Source organism: Paramisgurnus dabryanus, chromosome 6, assembly GCF_030506205.2.
Source record: "Paramisgurnus dabryanus chromosome 6, PD_genome_1.1, whole genome shotgun sequence".
In the NCBI taxonomy this organism is placed as follows: domain Eukaryota; kingdom Metazoa; phylum Chordata; class Actinopteri; order Cypriniformes; family Cobitidae; genus Paramisgurnus; species Paramisgurnus dabryanus.
In genome coordinates this window covers 10415986-10429034 of record NC_133342.1, presented here as the reverse complement: position 1 = coordinate 10429034, position 13049 = coordinate 10415986, and the positions used below count along the sequence as shown (strand labels likewise).

General features: G+C 36.6%; 1 long non-coding RNA gene across 1 annotated transcript; it reads left to right on the top strand.

Moving 5' to 3' along the window:
• Positions 1 to 277: 277 nt before the first annotated feature.
• On the top strand, positions 278 to 12413 carry LOC135744161 (uncharacterized). Its single transcript, XR_012336818.1, has 5 exons — positions 278 to 411; positions 10452 to 10487; positions 10952 to 11093; positions 11525 to 11542; positions 11662 to 12413. It is a non-coding gene; the product is annotated as an uncharacterized lncRNA (long non-coding RNA).
• Positions 12414 to 13049: the final 636 nt, after the last annotated feature.

The following is a 13049-nucleotide window of genomic DNA, read 5'->3' as shown; positions in this document are numbered from 1 at the left end:
ACGTTAATTATATCATTTTAGTAGAATAAAGTATGTCGGTGAATGTTTTGCAGTGTATGACATATTTCTTTTCAAATCATTAACGGATCTGTCAGGTTTCCGATATGTGTCCCCCCCAATGTTAAACTCATTCCTACGCCCCTGGGTAGGATATATATACTCATGATCAGGGCTGGACTCGGATTCTGGCCGGGCAAGTGCTGGTGGGCTGACGCACTTGGGGGCTGGTCGTTATAATATGATTTTTTTTTATTGGCCAACGACCTAACCCACGAGACACCTAATCAGCAGTCCATTGGTTCTTTTTATTTCACTTTTATCTACCCCAAACATGCTCTTTGGGAGCATGCAGTGTCAGTGTGTGCATGCATCTGTTAAAAATAGAGACGAGGGAGAAGCGAGTGAAGTGCGGTAGGCAGAACTGCTTTTAAAACACTGTCGTTAGAGATCCCATTGATAAAACTCGGTCAACAACTCAAGTGATCGACCACTGGCTGTTTGCAAAATTATGGAGATAACACTTCAATAAAATACAGTGTGGGCACTGGGCAGAATTATTAGGTAGCTACAGGGGAGTGTTTGCGTTGCAAAATAGCAGAAATTAACAAAGATAATTTTAAATATTTTTAGAAGAACATACATTAACATTAGTACATAGGAGGGATCATTTACACGTGTGTTTATGCTACGCTTTAGGAACCGACAGGCGGATGACATCAAACTGTAATTGCACTCGTGTATCTGTTATATTATATAAGGTGTCCGTGTTATCATAAGGTGGTTAAAATGGTTAGTTTTTCACATTGTGCACACTGGCTAAAACAATTAGCAGATTTTTCAAACCTAGCAGATTTATTTAACCTTCAAAGCATTTTACAGTGCTTGCATTATATTATTCTAATGTCACGTGTCAGGTCTTATAATTTTCTACTTAATCATTATATGGCTTTGAGTTGGTATACATAGTCAAGGTTGCACAAAGATGGGTGGCATTTGTGATCCTATGTAGTGGGCCGGTCTGGGCCAAAATGTCAGGGCTGATTTTTTGTCCCAGTCCAGCCCTGGACCCCTAAATCATGTGGGAAACACAATATGATTACCATTTAAAATTTCTGTGTGGGGCAAATTTCCGGGCTAATCCAATTAAGTCTTCTACCTCAAGCGCCTTTAACGCCTTGTAGTTTTTCTGCGTAGATTCTGTAAATAAAATAAAATAATCACAGTCAATAATTTCTATAATGTGTAGATTGTAAATACAATTCGATGAAAGAGTTAAATTAATTTTTCAGCTGATTTTAAAAGAAAACACAATCTCATGGCAATTAGTACAGGCTATGTATTATGAGGTGGCTCATTGAACTGATTTGATTCATTCTTATTTTTATAATATTCATAGGTATTTGTATGATTTACTGTACAAATACGTACCAAATAAACCAGGGGGGCGAACGTCGGTCCTGAAGAGTGCAGTCCTGCAGATTTAAGCTCAAATCCTGATTAAACCCATAGCTTTCTAGTAACTATTTAGACCTTGATTAGCCTGTTCAGCGGTGTTTGATTAGAGCTGGAGCAAAACTCTGCAGGTCTGTGACCTCCAGGACCGACGTTCCCCACCCCTAAATTAAACATACAAGTTCATCATGTCATGTCATACTCATGTATATGTATACCACAATTGTGATGTATTGTTGTAACTGTTGTTATGATTACTACATGCATAATTATTATGCAAGTTTAAATTCTGATCATATATATTTTTCTTATTTTATAAGCACATCAGTACCAGTTACAAATCACATCAGTCCTAACGTAATGTATTTTCTTCTTGGCCACTTTTCTTCTTGAGCATGCCTTAATTGACCCATTTCTAGTAGGCATACTGCATTAGTAAATAATAAATAAACCTAAACTGGGTTCTTTCAATGCAGTGTTTTATTTAAAAGGTTTATTTATAACCCATGTGTTCTGTCCAATATTTACCCACCATTGGCTTAAAAATAACCCAGCAGAATTTAGAGTGTTATATTCTGGTCCTGTCTTATTCTGTCTCTTTTAATATTGCTGGGAATAAACGGATAGAAATGAGTTTTTCTTTAAACAATGAGACGAAGAAGAAAGCTTGTCTGTTATTAGAGGGCACATTCTGAGCCTTTGGAAGGCTTTCTTACCCTTCCTCCCTTTCATGCTGTAGGCACTCAGGATTTCAGTGGAGGCCAATTTACGCAAAATTTTGTGTACAGCAGCTCCTGGGTTGGCTCCCCCAAGGGACCGTATGTAGTTAATCTAAAACAACAACAACATGTGTTTTCTAATTAGTAGAAAATAATTCTGAACACATATTATATACTAGAGATACATTTATGCATTTGGCAGAATTGTTTACCGTAATAATTCATTTACATAGTAGTCCTACTATGAGCAATTTAAAATTAACAATTCTAACATACAGGAATTGTTTGCATTCTTCTAAAATCACACTATCTTACTAAAATGGTTGTGTTAAAACAAACACAATCAGTGTTTATATACTACATTAAACACTAAATGCGTTGTCCAAAACTAGACACAACTCTGTGTGTATACAACAACGTTGTATTAAAAGTAACACAAATGTGTTGTTCAAATAAAAACACAGCTGTGTCTAGTTTGGGACAAGGCAGTGAGTTTGAGTGTGTCCCAAAAATATCACTGTTAGATAACGTGTTATTTTACATACATAACGCTTATCTATGTAATATCTTGAGCTAAAACTTCACATATGTATTCTGGGGACACCAAAGAATTATTTGATTAAACTGGTTCTGCCGGTGGTCGTTGGTCAGGCATCGGCTGGGCATCTCGTTGAAGGACGGTCAGTAGATCAGCGGTGTGATGACCTTCACGGTTGCAGGAATTGGGTCTGTTTGTCTCATTGTCCTCGGGGTCAAGGACGAGACAGGGAGAGAGAAACAGAATCCTATTAGCGTAGGGGCCATTCACATGTAATGCAAGTGTCATACAGTATTGTGGTTTAAATTAACTCTGTTCCAGACAGGCTAACTATTGCGGCATAAATATATTATCCAGATGAGTTATGTGACTGCTTTGTTCTGGACAAACTAACTATTGCGGGATAAGTACATTTACTGGACATTTTATGTGAATGCTTTGTTAAAGAAGAATGTCTTAAGTTTAGCTTTAAATTTATCGACTGTGTCCGATACTCGAACATTATTTGGTAAATCATTCCAGAGCTTAGGGGCTAAGTAGGAGAAGGATCTACCACCTTTAAACACTTTTGATATTCTAGGGATTCTAGGGTGGCCAGAATTTTGTGATCGCAGTGTACGTGATGGATTGTATTCTGATAGTAATTCTCTAAGATATGAGGGTGCTAGGCCATTTAAGGCTTTGTAGGTGATTAGTACTATTTTAAATTGTATGCGATATTTAACTGGTAGCCAGTGTAAAGATTCCAGAATTGGACTTATGTGGTCATACGTTTTAGATCGAGTAATCACTCTTGCGGCGGCGTTTTGAACTAGGTGTAACTTGTTTACCTGATTTGCGTGACATCCCCCGAGTAATGAGTTACAATAGTCTATTCTAGAGGTCATAAAAGTGTGGATAAGCTCTTCTGCATCTGATGCAGACAGCATATGGCATATTTTTGAGATATTTCTAAGATGGAAGAATGCTGTGCGGCAGACGTTGGAGAAATGGCTATCGAAGGATAAACTGCTGTCGAACATCACACCTAAGTTCCTAACCGTGAAAGATGGTACCACAGTGCAGCCATCTATGGGTAACTTGTAATCTGACATATTATGTTTGGAGCGATTTGGTTCAATAATAAGTATCTCAGTCTTATTGGAGGTTAGCATAAGGAAGTTATGTGCCATCCAATCACTAATATCGCTAATACAGTTTGTTAGCTTAGAGAACTGGTGTGTTTCGCTAGGATGTGACAAGATGTAAAGCTGGGTATCATCCGCATAGCAGTGAAAACTTATGTTATGTTTCCTGATAATGTCTCCTAGAGGTAACAAATATAACGAGAATAGGATAGGACCTAAAACTGATCCCTGTGGTACACTGTATTTAACCAGGGAGTGAGATGACTCTTCCTCATTTACATAAATAAAGTGATAGTGATTAGGTTAGATACGATCTAAACCAGATCGCCTAACGCCTGACCACTGATGCCAACATAGTTTTCTAGTCTATTGAGTAAGATTCTGTGATCTATTGTGTCAAAGGCTGCACTAAGGTCTAGTAATATAAGGATTGAGATTTCACCACGATCGGATGTTAATAGGTCATTTGTAACTCTAAGCAACGCTGTTTCTGTGCTATGGTGGGGCCTGAATCCTGATTGGAACTTCTCATATGTACTATTATTCACTATAAATGTGCATAGCTGGCTTGCCACTACTTTTTCTAATATTTTAGAAAGAAAAGGTAGATTTGAGATTGGTCTAAAGTTATTAAGATCTCCCTGGTCAAGGTGTGTGTTTTTAATGAGCGGTCTAATAACTGCTAGTTTGAAAGCTGTTGGAACGTATCCTAATTCTAGAGATTAGTTAAAGATATTTAGTACTGGGTCTGACACTACAGGGAATACCTCTTAAAGTAATTTTGTTGGGATGGGCTCTAACATACAGGACAATGATTTGGATGATGTTACTAATTTAAAGAGCTCTTCTATTGTAGAAGCTTTAAATGACTCAAGATGTTCGAATGGTAATCTAGTGTTAAATGTACTATTGGGTAGAGTGGTGGCTGCTTGTGTAGCTTCAATGTTTTCTCTAATAACCGTAATTTTGTTTGGAAAAAAAGTTGGTCTGAAACTGCATCCGGTCCTTTGAATAATTTGAAAATAATGCACACCCAAGGTGCAATGCGGCACGACGTGAATGCAGCCATTCTTATAATTCAATGGCCCGTCGTCAATTATTCCTTACTAAACCACCCCCTCTCCCCTTTAAATGAGGTTTGTTTTTATAATAATAGTGTTGGGGTGGATTTTTTTAAACTAATGTAATTGTCTGCTTTAAGCCAGGCTTCTGTTAAACAGAGTGCATCTAAGTTTTGGTCTGTAATTATTTCATTGATAATAGGTTCTTTATTGGTAAGCGATCTATTGTTAATGTTAAATTACTTTAAAAGTAAATATACCACGGGCTGTTTAAATACTCTATTCTGATTTGTTTATGTTTATTTAGGTAGGCTAAAGGGATGATTTTTGCATATCGTTCAATTTGTATGGTGAATATGGCAATTTTGAGAAATGGGCCCAGGCACGAGACGAAATGGAAAACTTGGAGACGTTGAATGACAAAAAGCGGCACAAAGAATTAACACCGGCAGAGCTACGTTAGATAAGATCGATGAGAGAGAGATGCAGGCGCGAGTTACCTGTGTGCGTCTCTTCTTTAAAGTCTACGACAAAAATGAGGTCAATACGAAAAAGGCAACTAAATAGGACGTTAACACTTTCAGTGACTTTTTGCCCCAAAGACAGAACAATTGTGATTTCGAGATCTACTCTGCTTCTCTTTTAAATGAGATATTGCAGGAGTTTTATGACTCTGTTCAGTCTACAGGAAGAATTCTGAGATTAACAACTTGGTGAGAGTGAAGGACAGTGAAAATCTGAAAATGAAAGAAATAAAATGTTACAATTGTGTACATTGCAATACAGTTCTTGGCAAATGTTAATATCTAAATTACATCACTAAGGGTGGCTTGCACCAACAAGGATTAATGTAAAGAGAGCTTATCTAGAGGTTGTTGATCCCATAGTTCCTTTAATTGGAGTTGTGTTGCACTACAATTTTAAACTCTGATTAACAAATCTTAGATTAATCATTGTGAGATGACAAGGATTGGGCTGGTTTAGGTAGTTATAGTCATGATCAAAATTATATGCACCGTAGTCTGCAAGTGAACACGCACTGAACAACCAAGCGCAAGAACAAATTGTTAAATAAAATAATTTGTTTTGTTTTCTTTGCGTGCAAAAGTGTTCCCGTTGCTTTATAATATTATTATTGAACTACTGATGGAACATGGACCTTTTAGGTGATGTCTTTCATTCTTTTCTCGGAAAAGAATTGAGAAACAAACTGAAGTCTATTGGACAGACTATTGTATATTGTTTCATCAACAATATCTAAAAATGTGTTCTAAAGACAATCCGAGGGCTTGGCGGTTTAGAATGACACATTTTGGGGTGAATTACCCCTTTAAGAAAGTATAGACACATTTGATGGTGTTAATCATTTCCCTGATTGTGGAAATGGGAATTGTCAATGCTTTAGCAGTTTTCATCCAAACACTTTCTAATTTGTGAGGCACGACACACATCTTTTACTACACATCAACTATAAGGGTGGGAGTCGTTTGTAGCATTGCTCTCGTTGCTGACTGCATCAAGCCTAACCCTACAGTCACATTAGCTACAAAAGTGAACGACACCGAGCGACACGCACCCGCTTGATGGGCGTTCCTTGGCTAGTTTCTAAAAGCGGTATCAAAAGTCACTTTAGAGGTATTGTTAAGTTACAAGAAAGGTGTTTTTGGATTTAAAAGTATTTATTTCTCGATAAAAGTAACAAAATATTTGAGATAAAATGCCAAACTTATCAGATATATACATAAATGCGCATTTTCCGCCATCTTGAATTATTTTCTCAGACACGACCACAGACCTACGTCACGTTGCTCCTTCACTCCGATTGGCAGTCGCTTTGTCGCATCGCTCAGCATTTGCATAAAATAGCCTGGTTGTCTATTTTGGCCCCGCCTTGCTCGCGCACCGGCGAGCTCGTCGCTTGTCGCTGGCAAACGGCCACTTCCATTGAAAATGAATGGTAGCCTGTCGCTCTGTCTCTGTCGCTTGTAGCTAATGTGACTGGGGGGTTAGCCCTACATCACAGCAGAAGCAGCAGTGTTAAAGTTGCCATGAAAATAAAATGAAAAACTGTAATATGTTTTGTAATACTGTGGTAGATGTTACAAATTACTTATCTGTGAGCTTCATTATTTAAAAAAAAATGAATGGGCCCTAATCAAATAAAAAATGCAAATCTCTTCCCCTCCTCAAAACGATCTCTCTTTACTTACGGTCATATGGTATGTCAGGTGGGTGTGGGGACCCGGGAGATGATCGCTGCAATTAACTTCAAACAATCCTATCAGATCTCGATGGACAAATTTAAATCCAGACTTGCCTGGGTTTTTATTTCAAAAGCCAATTTCGTTCAGATATACATCACCACGAGGAAAATTTGGCAATCAATACTTCCGTTTCATGGCAACTTAAAATGTACATCACTGATGTATTTGAGGCTCACCCACAGATGTGCAAAGTATAATTGAAGCAGTGTTAAATCTATATAATCAGTCTGTTAACAGCAGGAGCCAATCATCATTTGTAAAGTGAACTTAGAGTTTAGTAGGGATGCACCCAATTTTCGGCAACCGAAAAAGTGAAAAGGCTGAATAAATTGTACAGAATAATGAGTCAATCTGTTAACAATTAGTTTAGTTAACAATTAGTTTTTTTGTTAGACAGCTTTGTTGAGGGCGCTTTTTCCCCTGTCATCTGTCAATCTTGCCGCCGTCTCTCGCGCTCACTCTGCTCGTCGTACCTCGTACTAGACCATGCACACAGGCATGTGTCTGCTGCTCAACATACAGTGCTATATGAGCATCATTGCAAGTTTCTTTAGGCAGAGTAATTAATATAGGTTATTTGGATTTTGTGCAGGAATAGAAGATCGGATTTACATTTGTTTAGGCAAGTCGAATGTAAATGGAAACGTTTTAACAAGTCTTTCTATAGCTGTCTGATCAGAGAAGTGACCAGGTGTAAAAAGACCCTATAATGACAGCTGGAAAGTAAAAAAAAAAATCATTGTTAAATAAAGTGAAATAAATAAATAGTAAATAGGACATTCTGATTGTAACTCGTTCAATGGTGAGAAAATTGGCAAATTAATTAGGAAAATGCTTCGGCTGAGTTTTTCATTAGCTTTGGCAAAGATTTTTTCTTTCGGTGCTTTCGTAGAGTTTAGTTTGATTTAACTGAGATAAAAAGTTAAAAGCTCCGCTGTTTACACAAAAAGGCAGAAAAAAAGCAAACATGACTAGATTTGAACAGACATTTCTCACTCATATTCAGTGTTTTCTGTTTTATCGGTGATTATTGACTAAACTCTGTTATGATGAACATGTCAAATATTAGATGTAAGATATTAGAATGTTTTATACATTAAAGGCGGAGTGCACAATGTTTGAAAAACGCTTTAAAAAAGGGAGTCAGCCGACTACCAAAACACACTTGTAGCTTATCAGCAGTAAGGGGCGTGTCTACTAACCGACATCCTTGCCAGGGTTGCATATGTGTGGGGCCGATCTATCAAAAGAAGGTCCAGATTTTATTGGGGTAGGGGCATGTTTGTTTAGGTGATTTCAAATGTCAACATTGGCTTTCAAACATTGTGCACTCCGCCTTTAAAGGATCTGTGTTTATTAAGATGCTATTGATTGCTAATTGTCTTTGTGACATTGTATTTGAGTTTGGATCAATTAAAACGTTGAAGGTATCTTGACAGTCAGTCAAAACGTATACTTACGAAGGCAAAGACCCTCAGGGAATAGTTCTTTAAAGAGCCTTTGGGACTTTTGTAGCTGCTTTTGACACAAAAAGGAAGAAATAGAGCAAACATGACTAGATTTGAACAGACATATCTCATTCATATTCAGTATTTTCTGTTTTATCAGTGATTATTGACTAAACTCTGTTAAGATGAAAATTCCAAATATTAGATGTAGGATGCTAAAATGTTTTATACATTAAAGAACTGTATTAAGATGCTGTTTATTGCTAATTGGCTTTGTGACATTGTTTCAATAGATCTTTTGCGTGTTTGCAAACAGAGATGACGTTTTTTGTGGGCGGAGCCCAACTGGTGGCAGAAAGTGAATGCTTCTTAATAGCTGTGTGAAGTGTTTTTGCATTAAACTGTGCTTTTTAAGGATCCAGTGTTCTGTTGAAGTCTGTTTCTCCTATATTTCTCTTAAGGGTAACATTTTACCAAGTTACGTTTATTTTTTAAATAAATTAAAAGTTTAAATGGCTTGGCTACTAATTGTGTGCATGTATGTAATGTATTGTTCTTTATTGGTAAATCAATTATTTTTACAGTATGAATCGCTGAAGTACTTATAAGAGCAATACTATTATGTATTCTGTATAATATAATTTATTAAATATTTCATCATTTCCTGTTTTCAATTTCTTCCTTATATTTTTAGCCTACGTGTTTGATCTAAAGCTATTATGTTTACATACAAATTAATTTGTATAGGCCTGTTTATATATTATTAACACTTTACATCGTGTGTGTGTGTGTGCTATGTTTATATATTTATTAGTAAACGTCATAATTTAGAACAAACAGGAAGAAGACATAGGCTAAGATATATGGTAAAAAGAAGTAATAGAAAACGAAAAAATACGAAAACTTTAATAAATGGTAATATTATTGATATTGTGAACTAATTCAAATCTTTAATCTTTCTAAATAAATTATAAACGTAACGTGATGAAAACGCTATAAGAAACACATAGAGGGATCAGACTTCGACAAAACAACGGATATCTTCTCTAATTATTTTCTATTCAAATTATTAAAAGATTTTCATATGATTTCATCACTCCAGTCTGTCCGGTTGGGGGCTTTTATTGCAACCATAAACACCTACGTTTATCTTTAAATGGTGTCTTCGACGACGGTATACTATAAAAATGAAGGTCATCTATTTTGGCATTCCTATTCTGACACTCAACAGCACCACAAAACATTTTCTAGTGAGTTATATTGTTCTTTTCACTCGTGTCTCATTCATTTCCACTATTTTTCTGCCACCACATCCGCGCGTGACGTAACTGTGACGTTGACTCGCAAAAGGTCTATTGATTCATTCTCAGAACAGTCAGTCAAAAGGTATACTTATGAAGACAAAGAAACTCAGGGGATAGCTCTTAAAAGACACTCACTGGAGCTGTAAATGGGAAGCAGGTAAGTTGCACAACAGGTTTCTTGTAGCATTCTTAGACTAGAAATTTTTGTGTGAGAACTTTAACATGATAAAAATTGTTAAACTACAAATATGGTCAACAATGAAGCCATCTGAGTCTATATTGTCTGAGAGAAATTCTTACTCAAGAATCTGCATATTACTATAGATATGCAGAGTACTTATCTCGAAACAGTCGTAAAATATTAATGTTTTTATTTTGTAGGTCACTTACTTTGCATTCGTCCTTGGTGGTCACCCCAGGGTCGCTAGAGTGAAAATTACTCAATCTATGGATTAAACAGAAAATTTAGTTGTATGAAGTGGTATGTTGTCTTTAAATGCCATTAAAAATGTGTTTCTGTTTTCTGTCTCTCATTAAGAAATACTCTTTAACCTGCCCACTGGAGCTTGGAATGGTAAGCTGCATTTTTTACATTTACAAATAAACAAACAGAGTTAGATAAGTCCATACATACCATTCTCATCTCCGTGTGTGCTGTAACTCTGTCTGACGCAGCCCCCGCTAGCTAAGCTTAGAACAAAAGACTGGTAGTGAATTTATACAAATCACAACACATAAATAGGAAAATGTCCGCGTTACTTTGTCACTTATTGGAAGCAGTATGCTAGCTGGAGCCATTCACTTCCAGTCTTTGTGCTAAGCTAAGCTAGCGGGGGCTGCATCAGACAGAGTTACAGCACGCACAGGGATGAGAAAGGTATGTATGGACTTATCTAACTCGGGATACGGTGAATAAGCTAAATTCCCAAAATGTGGGTGTGTTCCTTTAAGGATTTAGAGGTATTTTGAAGTTAAATGAAGCCGTTTTACTTTTTAAACTGTCTCTTTTATAAGGACTTACTGAATTTCTTTTTGCAGCAATTTGGGACATTCTTCCAGTTGTCGGCAACTTTGTGAAAAAGGCTATGTAAGAATTTATAGTCAGCCTTGACAAAGATTCCACTCCAATTTAGCTGTTGAATAAAGCTCATCCCTCTAAAAGGCTTGATAATCATAAAAGGTAATCTCAGTTCAAGCAATACAATAATATAACCTGAAGTAATACTTTCTTAATAGTAGTATGGGAGCAAATGTGAGACTTCTTGAACCAACACAGATCAAAGAGGGTTCATGATAATAAAAGACATCTATCTAAACATTATCTGACCACTTGGTTGAGCACACAGTGAGTTGGATACTACAATGACCCATGTGAGCACAGTGGGAGATATAGAGGTCATTTGTAGTATTAGTCTTAATTTACATTTAAAGGGATACTTCATTAGCATTAGGGGTGGGAAAACAGGTTTGAAACTATAAAGTGTTAAGACTGACTTTGCTCAGGGTTCAATCTTACTCCGCTGAACCCAAAGTACGACGTGCTTTGTCACTGCTACCACAATAAACTACTTTCATCAAGATTTTCTACCTCCTCTTCATTTTTTCTTACAGCTAGAAACTAAAATGCAGGTACTGTTTCATTCTTTTGTTTTTTTACAGCTATGAAAAATAATGTGTTATTAATTGTACTGTCTATTAATTAATTATTTTATACAGTTTAACTGATTCTGCTTACCTGACTCATGCAGAATTCTGGCCTGGTGTTTGGTCTGTGCTGTCTTTGGCTCTTGCATCTCCATCATCCTGACCCTCTTTAGCAGCCTGTCCATGTATTTATTTGAAGGCCACCATGAGCACCCATCTGCATAATATGACTTTGTTACTCAGATGTCCATGCGCTCCTACAAATTCTACATTTTTTGTAAAGCTGCAACAAGTTGAAACCCTATAATTATTAACGTTTGATTTTGAACTATGTAATTAAAATACATGAATAAGTAACAAAAGCAGAAATCTATTAAGACATTACCTTTTTGTTGCTTGTTTACTGATCTATCAATCCTTTTGCATTTTCATAATTGATCATCATAACTTGGTATACAGTGGATGTGTGGCTGTAGATAACTTCTGAAGTCAATTTAAAAAGACAAAAGTTAATAAATGCTGAATTGGTCAAATATACATTGTTGTATTTTCACCATTTTGATGTTTAGGCATTTCATAAATTGAGGGTTAATTCACGTATACTGATGTTTCAAATCAAAGATTATTTATTAATGACAGCTAATTATTTTATAAAGATTTTTATTACAATATTTATTTGTATAATATCAATTTAATACATTTAATTCGTTACACCTACATCACTGAGCGCAAGGGAGTGCAGCCAACAAATACATTCAGGTGTGTTTGACTTAACACCGAGATGCGCAGACAGCACGTGGTATGACATCAAAGTACCGCGAGAGTTTGGGAAAGCCCCTGAAAAGGTTTGAACTCGCGGTATTTGATGTCACGATCGGTTTGCGCGTACATCAGCATGAAGTCAAACACATCTGAGAGATGTGTGGGCTGCCTGCACTCAACGTTGCGATCTTGCGATAATTCAGTAGAGTGTAACCTCAGTCGTTTTTTGCAGCTTCTGGGTGTCGTGTCGAACGATAGCAGAACGATCTTTTGTTCTTTTCCAACTCGATTTTTAACTCCCTAAACTAGTAGGATGTTCCGACGGGTGAAGCAACAGTGCTGACGGCAGAGTTTCAGTGTCAATGTAAGTTAACCATTTTAACAGAAAATATGTTGTTATGCATGCATGTAAGTTAGTCGATCTACAGAATGATCGTCGTATATTAATGTTCTATACGCGATTAATAGTAAATTAACGTTTATCAATGCACTGCTATTCAGGTCGCTGCAAAGTCCCGAAGCCGTAACGTTAACTTTACATGTTACGCACTGGTGGGGATAAACCAGCCAGTTTAATAGAGTTATTATGTCTCAAACCTTTCCCGCCCTTTAACGTTACGTTAAAATGGCCCTTATACGGATAACGTTACTGTCAGACCTTTTCCTAGAAACCACTCAAAACCGTTAACGTTGTTCTATTGGAGTGGTTCGATAATTGTATTTATTAATG